At 40.2% G+C, this 7,500-nt stretch overlaps 9 non-coding genes across 9 annotated transcripts; 6 read left to right on the forward strand and 3 right to left on the reverse strand.

Annotated features, from left to right (window-relative positions):
• Nucleotides 1-149: 149 nt before the first annotated feature.
• On the reverse strand, nt 150-222 carry TRNAF-GAA (transfer RNA phenylalanine (anticodon GAA)). The gene has a single exon. It is a non-coding gene; the product is annotated as a tRNA-Phe (tRNA).
• A 155-nt stretch (nt 223-377) lies between these two features.
• On the forward strand, nt 378-459 carry TRNAS-AGA (transfer RNA serine (anticodon AGA)). Its single transcript has one exon. It is a non-coding gene; the product is annotated as a tRNA-Ser (tRNA).
• A 2,093-nt stretch (nt 460-2,552) lies between these two features.
• On the forward strand, nt 2,553-2,642 carry TRNAY-GUA (transfer RNA tyrosine (anticodon GUA)). The gene is given in 2 exon segments: nt 2,553-2,589; nt 2,607-2,642. It is a non-coding gene; the product is annotated as a tRNA-Tyr (tRNA).
• An 853-nt stretch (nt 2,643-3,495) lies between these two features.
• TRNAY-GUA (transfer RNA tyrosine (anticodon GUA)) lies at nt 3,496-3,585 on the forward strand. Its single transcript is given in 2 exon segments — nt 3,496-3,532; nt 3,550-3,585. It is a non-coding gene; the product is annotated as a tRNA-Tyr (tRNA).
• A 424-nt stretch (nt 3,586-4,009) lies between these two features.
• TRNAF-GAA (transfer RNA phenylalanine (anticodon GAA)) lies at nt 4,010-4,082 on the reverse strand. Its single transcript has one exon. It is a non-coding gene; the product is annotated as a tRNA-Phe (tRNA).
• A 155-nt stretch (nt 4,083-4,237) lies between these two features.
• TRNAS-AGA (transfer RNA serine (anticodon AGA)) lies at nt 4,238-4,319 on the forward strand. Its single transcript has one exon. It is a non-coding gene; the product is annotated as a tRNA-Ser (tRNA).
• A 2,093-nt stretch (nt 4,320-6,412) lies between these two features.
• Nucleotides 6,413-6,502, forward strand: TRNAY-GUA (transfer RNA tyrosine (anticodon GUA)). Its single transcript is given in 2 exon segments — nt 6,413-6,449; nt 6,467-6,502. It is a non-coding gene; the product is annotated as a tRNA-Tyr (tRNA).
• A 424-nt stretch (nt 6,503-6,926) lies between these two features.
• TRNAF-GAA (transfer RNA phenylalanine (anticodon GAA)) lies at nt 6,927-6,999 on the reverse strand. Its single transcript has one exon. It is a non-coding gene; the product is annotated as a tRNA-Phe (tRNA).
• Nucleotides 7,000-7,154: 155 nt separating this feature from the next.
• On the forward strand, nt 7,155-7,236 carry TRNAS-AGA (transfer RNA serine (anticodon AGA)). Its single transcript has one exon. It is a non-coding gene; the product is annotated as a tRNA-Ser (tRNA).
• The last annotated feature ends 264 nt before the right edge of the window (nt 7,237-7,500 follow it).

A 7,500-nucleotide genomic window follows, 5' to 3' on the forward strand; every position in this document is an offset into this window, starting at 1 on the left:
TTGGCTACTGAGAGACATAAGCAGTGGTTGTGGCAAAGTGATTTTTGTAAAAATGTTTTTGTAAATATGATTTTAAAGTTTGAAGCCTGAAAACGTAAGCTTTTTGTTGCAAAATTGCATTTTATGTCGAAAAATATTATCTTCCACAATGCCGAAACCCGGGATCGAACCAGGGACCTTTAGATCTTCAGTCTAATGCTCTCCCAACTGAGCTATTTCGGCAAGCTCCCTTGGTCTTGCAATCGTTTTTCGGGGCAAAATGTAAGGAGAATGAAGTTTTGGGTGTATTTGGGTCAATATAATACATCCTCACTTTCTGACTGCAGGCATCTCAATCCATAGACAATCTATTGTGAAACTAGGACATGGTTTATTCAGTAGTCGTGGCCGAGTGGTTAAGGCGATGGACTAGAAATCCATTGAGGTCTCCGCGCGCAGGTTCAAATCCTGCCGACTACGAACGCCTTAAGTTTTCTCTTTTCTGCAAGTTTTTAAAAACTTGAAACCTGTGATGCCCATAGCGAGTTCAGGCCATTAGCGCATCAAATGTAAAGGAGAATGAAGTTTTGGGTGTGTTTGGGTCAATACAATACATCCTCAATTTCTCAGTGCAGGCAGCTCAATCCATAGACAATCTATTGTGAAAATACAGCAAGGCTTAAGCAGTAGTCGTGGCCGAGTGGTTAAGGCGATGGACTAGAAATCCATGTTTGTTAGCGCATCAAAATCTTTTGGATGCCAGCTTGTTTTCTCTTTTTCTTACACACATTCTCTTCCCCTCCTTAAGACTGACACCAGTCAATTTCAGCAGCCACACTGAATAGAAATTATTAATTAGTCAGCTGGTAGAGCGGAGGACTGTAGAGATGATTGGTGTAGAAATCCTTAGGTCGCTGGTTCAATTCCGGCTCGAAGGAGTTGTTTTTATTTTTTGCTCAGATAGCAATTTTTGGCAATTTACAAACTCAAAATATACAGAGTATAAAGCATTCTCTAAGTCTGGGGTAGCCAACTCCAGTCCTCGAGAGCTACCAACAGTTAATGTTTTCCAGCTCACCTCACAGAATCACAAGTGAAGTAATTAGCTCCACCTGTGGATCTTTTAAAATGTGTTAGTGAGTAATGAGTGCACCTGTGCAGCAGCTAGGTTGTCTGGAAGATGGGAACTGTTGGTAGCTCTCGAGGACTGGAGTTGGCTACTGAGAGACATAAGCAGTGGTTGTGGCAAAGTGATTTTTGTAAAAATGTTTTTGTAAATATGATTTTAAAGTTTGAAGCCTGAAAACGTAAGCTTTTTGTTGCAAAATTGCATTTTATGTCGAAAAATATTATCTTCCACAATGCCGAAACCCGGGATCGAACCAGGTACCTTTAGATCTTCAATTTCTCAGTGCAGGCAGCTCAATCCATAGACAACCTATTGTGAAAATACAGCAAGGCTTAAGCAGTAGTCGTGGCCGAGTGGTTAAGGCGGTGGACTAGAAATCCATGTTTGTTAGCGCATCAAAATCTTTTGGATGCCAGCTTGTTTTCTCTTTTTCTTACACACATTCTCTATCCCTCCTTAAGACTGACACCAGTCAATTTCAGCAGCCACACTGAATAGAAATTATTAATTAGTCAGCTGGTAGAGCGGAGGACTGTAGAGATGATTGGTGTAGAAATCCTTAGGTCGCTGGTTCAATTCCGGCTCGAAGGAGTTTTTTTTATTTTTTGCTCAGATAGCAATTTTTGGCAATTTACAAACTCAAAATATACAGAGTATAATGCATTCTCTAAGTCTGGGGTAGCCAACTCCAGTCCTCGAGAGCTACCAACAGTTAATGTTTTCCAGCTCACCTCACAGAATCACAAGTGAAGTAATTAGCTCCACCTGTGGATCTTTTAAAATGTGTTAGTGAGTAATGAGTGCACCTGTGCAGCAGCTAGGTTGTCTGGAAGATGGGAACTGTTGGTAGCTCTCGAGGACTGGAGTTGGCTACTGAGAGACATAAGCAGTGGTTGTGGCAAAGTGATTTTTGTAAAAATGTTTTTGTAAATATGATTTTAAAGTTTGAAGCCTGAAAACGTAAGCTTTTTGTTGCAAAATTGCATTTTATGTCGAAAAATATTATCTTCCACAATGCCGAAACCCGGGATCGAACCAGGTACCTTTAGATCTTTAATTTCTCAGTGCAGGCAGCTCAATCCATAGACAATCTATTGTGAAAATACAGCAAGGCTTAAGCAGTAGTCGTGGCCGATTGGTTAAGGCGATGGACTAGAAATCCATGTTTGTTAGCGCATCAAAATCTTTGGGATGCCAGCTGGTTTTCTCTTTTTCTTACACACATTCTCTTCCCCTCCTTAAGACTGACACCAGTCAATTTCAGCAGCCACACTGAATAGAAATTATTAATTAGAAATTAATTTTCAAAGCCCAATTTTGAACAAAGGTTGTCAAATGGTTATAAACAATAGAATATTCACATTATTCCTAGAACACTCATTTAGCTAAACATTTAAAGCTATATTAAAGAGCATATAATAACATATTTGAGAACCTACAGCATCCTTCGATAGCTCAGCTGGTAGAGCGGAGGACTGTAGAGATGATTGGTGTAGAAATCCTTAGGTCGCTGGTTCAATTCCGGCTCGAAGGAGTTGTTTTTATTTTTTGCTCAGATAGCAATTTTTGGCAATTTACAAACTCAAAATATACAGAGTATAAAGCATTCTCTAAGTCTGGGGTAGCCAACTCCAGTCCTCGAGAGCTACCAACAGTTAATGTTTTCCAGCTCACCTCACAGAATCACAAGTGAAGTAATTAGCTCCACCTGTGGATCTTTTAAAATGTGTTAGTGAGTAATGAGTGCACCTGTGCAGCAGCTAGGTTGTCTGGAAGATGGGAACTGTTGGTAGCTCTCGAGGACTGGAGTTGGCTACTGAGAGACATAAGCAGTGGTTGTGGCAAAGTGAGTTTTGTAAAAATGTTTTTGTAAATATGATTTTAAAGTTTGAAGCCTGAAAACGTAAGCTTTTTGTTGCAAAATTGCATTTTATGTCGAAAAATATTATCTTCCACAATGCCGAAACCCGGGATCGAACCAGGTACCTTTAGATCTTCAATTTCTCAGTGCAGGCAGCTCAATCCATAGACAATCTATTGTGAAAATACAGCAAGGCTTAAGCAGTAGTCGTGGCCGATTGGTTAAGGCGATGGACTAGAAATCCATGTTTGTTAGCGCATCAAAATCTTTGGGATGCCAGCTTGTTTTCCCTTTTTCTTACACACATTCTCTTCCCCTCCTTAAGACTGACACCAGTCAATTTCAGCAGCCACACTGAATAGAAATTATTAATTAGAAATTAATTTTCAAAGCCCAATTTTAAACAAAGGTTGTCAAATGGTTATAAACAATAGAATATTCACATTATTCCTAGAACACTCATTTAGCTAAACATTTAAAGCTATATTAAAGAGCATATAATAACATATTTGAGAACCTACAGCATCCTTCGATAGCTCAGCTGGTAGAGCGGAGGACTGTAGAGATGATTGGTGTAGAAATCCTTAGGTCGCTGGTTCAATTCCGGCTCGAAGGAGTTTTTTTTATTTTTTGCTCAGATAGCAATTTTTGGCAATTTACAAACTCAAAATATACAGAGTATAAAGCATTCTCTAAGTCTGGGGTAGCCAACTCCAGTCCTCGAGAGCTACCAACAGTTAATGTTTTCCAGCTCACCTCACAGAATCACAAGTGAAGTAATTAGCTCCACCTGTGGATCTTTTAAAATGTGTTAGTGAGTAATGAGTGCACCTGTGCAGCAGCTAGGTTGTCTGGAAGATGGGAACTGTTGGTAGCTCTCGAGGACTGGAGTTGGCTACTGAGAGACATAAGCAGTGGTTGTGGCAAAGTGATTTTTGTAAAAATGTTTTTGTAAATATGATTTTAAAGTTTGAAGCCTGAAAACGTAAGCTTTTTGTTGCAAAATTGCATTTTATGTCGAAAAATATTATCTTCCACAATGCCGAAACCCGGGATCGAACCAGGGACCTTTAGATCTTCAGTCTAATGCTCTCCCAACTGAGCTATTTCGGCAAGCTCCCTTGGTCTTGCAATCGTTTTTCGGGGCAAAATGTAAGGAGAATGAAGTTTTGGGTGTATTTGGGTCAATATAATACATCCTCACTTTCTGACTGCAGGCATCTCAATCCATAGACAATCTATTGTGAAACTAGGACATGGTTTATTCAGTAGTCGTGGCCGAGTGGTTAAGGCGATGGACTAGAAATCCATTGAGGTCTCCGCGCGCAGGTTCAAATCCTGCCGACTACGAACGCCTTAAGTTTTCTCTTTTCTGCAAGTTTTTAAAAACTTGAAACCTGTGATGCCCATAGCGAGTTCAGGCCATTAGCGCATCAAATGTAAAGGAGAATGAAGTTTTGGGTGTGTTTGGGTCAATACAATACATCCTCAATTTCTCAGTGCAGGCAGCTCAATCCATAGACAATCTATTGTGAAAATACAGCAAGGCTTAAGCAGTAGTCGTGGCCGAGTGGTTAAGGCGATGGACTAGAAATCCATGTTTGTTAGCGCATCAAAATCTTTTGGATGCCAGCTTGTTTTCTCTTTTTCTTACACACATTCTCTTCCCCTCCTTAAGACTGACACCAGTCAATTTCAGCAGCCACACTGAATAGAAATTATTAATTAGTCAGCTGGTAGAGCGGAGGACTGTAGAGATGATTGGTGTAGAAATCCTTAGGTCGCTGGTTCAATTCCGGCTCGAAGGAGTTGTTTTTATTTTTTGCTCAGATAGCAATTTTTGGCAATTTACAAACTCAAAATATACAGAGTATAAAGCATTCTCTAAGTCTGGGGTAGCCAACTCCAGTCCTCGAGAGCTACCAACAGTTAATGTTTTCCAGCTCACCTCACAGAATCACAAGTGAAGTAATTAGCTCCACCTGTGGATCTTTTAAAATGTGTTAGTGAGTAATGAGTGCACCTGTGCAGCAGCTAGGTTGTCTGGAAGATGGGAACTGTTGGTAGCTCTCGAGGACTGGAGTTGGCTACTGAGAGACATAAGCAGTGGTTGTGGCAAAGTGATTTTTGTAAAAATGTTTTTGTAAATATGATTTTAAAGTTTGAAGCCTGAAAACGTAAGCTTTTTGTTGCAAAATTGCATTTTATGTCGAAAAATATTATCTTCCACAATGCCGAAACCCGGGATCGAACCAGGTACCTTTAGATCTTCAATTTCTCAGTGCAGGCAGCTCAATCCATAGACAACCTATTGTGAAAATACAGCAAGGCTTAAGCAGTAGTCGTGGCCGAGTGGTTAAGGCGGTGGACTAGAAATCCATGTTTGTTAGCGCATCAAAATCTTTTGGATGCCAGCTTGTTTTCTCTTTTTCTTACACACATTCTCTATCCCTCCTTAAGACTGACACCAGTCAATTTCAGCAGCCACACTGAATAGAAATTATTAATTAGTCAGCTGGTAGAGCGGAGGACTGTAGAGATGATTGGTGTAGAAATCCTTAGGTCGCTGGTTCAATTCCGGCTCGAAGGAGTTTTTTTTATTTTTTGCTCAGATAGCAATTTTTGGCAATTTACAAACTCAAAATATACAGAGTATAATGCATTCTCTAAGTCTGGGGTAGCCAACTCCAGTCCTCGAGAGCTACCAACAGTTAATGTTTTCCAGCTCACCTCACAGAATCACAAGTGAAGTAATTAGCTCCACCTGTGGATCTTTTAAAATGTGTTAGTGAGTAATGAGTGCACCTGTGCAGCAGCTAGGTTGTCTGGAAGATGGGAACTGTTGGTAGCTCTCGAGGACTGGAGTTGGCTACTGAGAGACATAAGCAGTGGTTGTGGCAAAGTGATTTTTGTAAAAATGTTTTTGTAAATATGATTTTAAAGTTTGAAGCCTGAAAACGTAAGCTTTTTGTTGCAAAATTGCATTTTATGTCGAAAAATATTATCTTCCACAATGCCGAAACCCGGGATCGAACCAGGTACCTTTAGATCTTTAATTTCTCAGTGCAGGCAGCTCAATCCATAGACAATCTATTGTGAAAATACAGCAAGGCTTAAGCAGTAGTCGTGGCCGATTGGTTAAGGCGATGGACTAGAAATCCATGTTTGTTAGCGCATCAAAATCTTTGGGATGCCAGCTGGTTTTCTCTTTTTCTTACACACATTCTCTTCCCCTCCTTAAGACTGACACCAGTCAATTTCAGCAGCCACACTGAATAGAAATTATTAATTAGAAATTAATTTTCAAAGCCCAATTTTGAACAAAGGTTGTCAAATGGTTATAAACAATAGAATATTCACATTATTCCTAGAACACTCATTTAGCTAAACATTTAAAGCTATATTAAAGAGCATATAATAACATATTTGAGAACCTACAGCATCCTTCGATAGCTCAGCTGGTAGAGCGGAGGACTGTAGAGATGATTGGTGTAGAAATCCTTAGGTCGCTGGTTCAATTCCGGCTCGAAGGAGTTGTTTTTATTTTTTGCTCAGATAGCAATTTTTGGCAATTTACAAACTCAAAATATACAGAGTATAAAGCATTCTCTAAGTCTGGGGTAGCCAACTCCAGTCCTCGAGAGCTACCAACAGTTAATGTTTTCCAGCTCACCTCACAGAATCACAAGTGAAGTAATTAGCTCCACCTGTGGATCTTTTAAAATGTGTTAGTGAGTAATGAGTGCACCTGTGCAGCAGCTAGGTTGTCTGGAAGATGGGAACTGTTGGTAGCTCTCGAGGACTGGAGTTGGCTACTGAGAGACATAAGCAGTGGTTGTGGCAAAGTGAGTTTTGTAAAAATGTTTTTGTAAATATGATTTTAAAGTTTGAAGCCTGAAAACGTAAGCTTTTTGTTGCAAAATTGCATTTTATGTCGAAAAATATTATCTTCCACAATGCCGAAACCCGGGATCGAACCAGGGACCTTTAGATCTTCAGTCTAACGCTCTCCCAACTGAGCTATTTCGGCAAGCTCCCTTGGTCTTGCAATCATTTTTCGGGGCAAAATGTAAGGAGAATGAAGTTTTGGGTGTATTTGGGTCAATATAATACATCCTCACTTTCTGACTGCAGGCATCTCAATCCATAGACAATCTATTGTGAAACTAGGACATGGTTTATTCAGTAGTCGTGGCTGAGTGGTTAAGGCGATGGACTAGAAATCCATTGGGGTCACCCCGCGCAGGTTCGAATCCTGCCGACTACGAACGCCTTAAGTTTTCTCTTTTCTGCAAGTTTTTAAAAACTTGAAACCTGTGATGCCCATAGCGAGTTCAGGCCATTAGCGCATCAAATGTAAAGGAGAATGAAGTTTTGGGTGTGTTTGGGTCAATACAATACATCCTCAATTTCTCAGTGCAGGCAGCTCAATCCATAGACAATCTATTGTGAAAATACAGCAAGGCTTAAGCAGTAGTCGTGGCCGAGTGGTTAAGGCGATGGACTAGAAATCCATGTTTGTTAGCGCATC

Source organism: Crinia signifera, chromosome 3 (assembly GCF_055691185.1).
Source record: "Crinia signifera chromosome 3, ASM5569118v1, whole genome shotgun sequence".
NCBI classification, from domain to species: domain Eukaryota; kingdom Metazoa; phylum Chordata; class Amphibia; order Anura; family Myobatrachidae; genus Crinia; species Crinia signifera.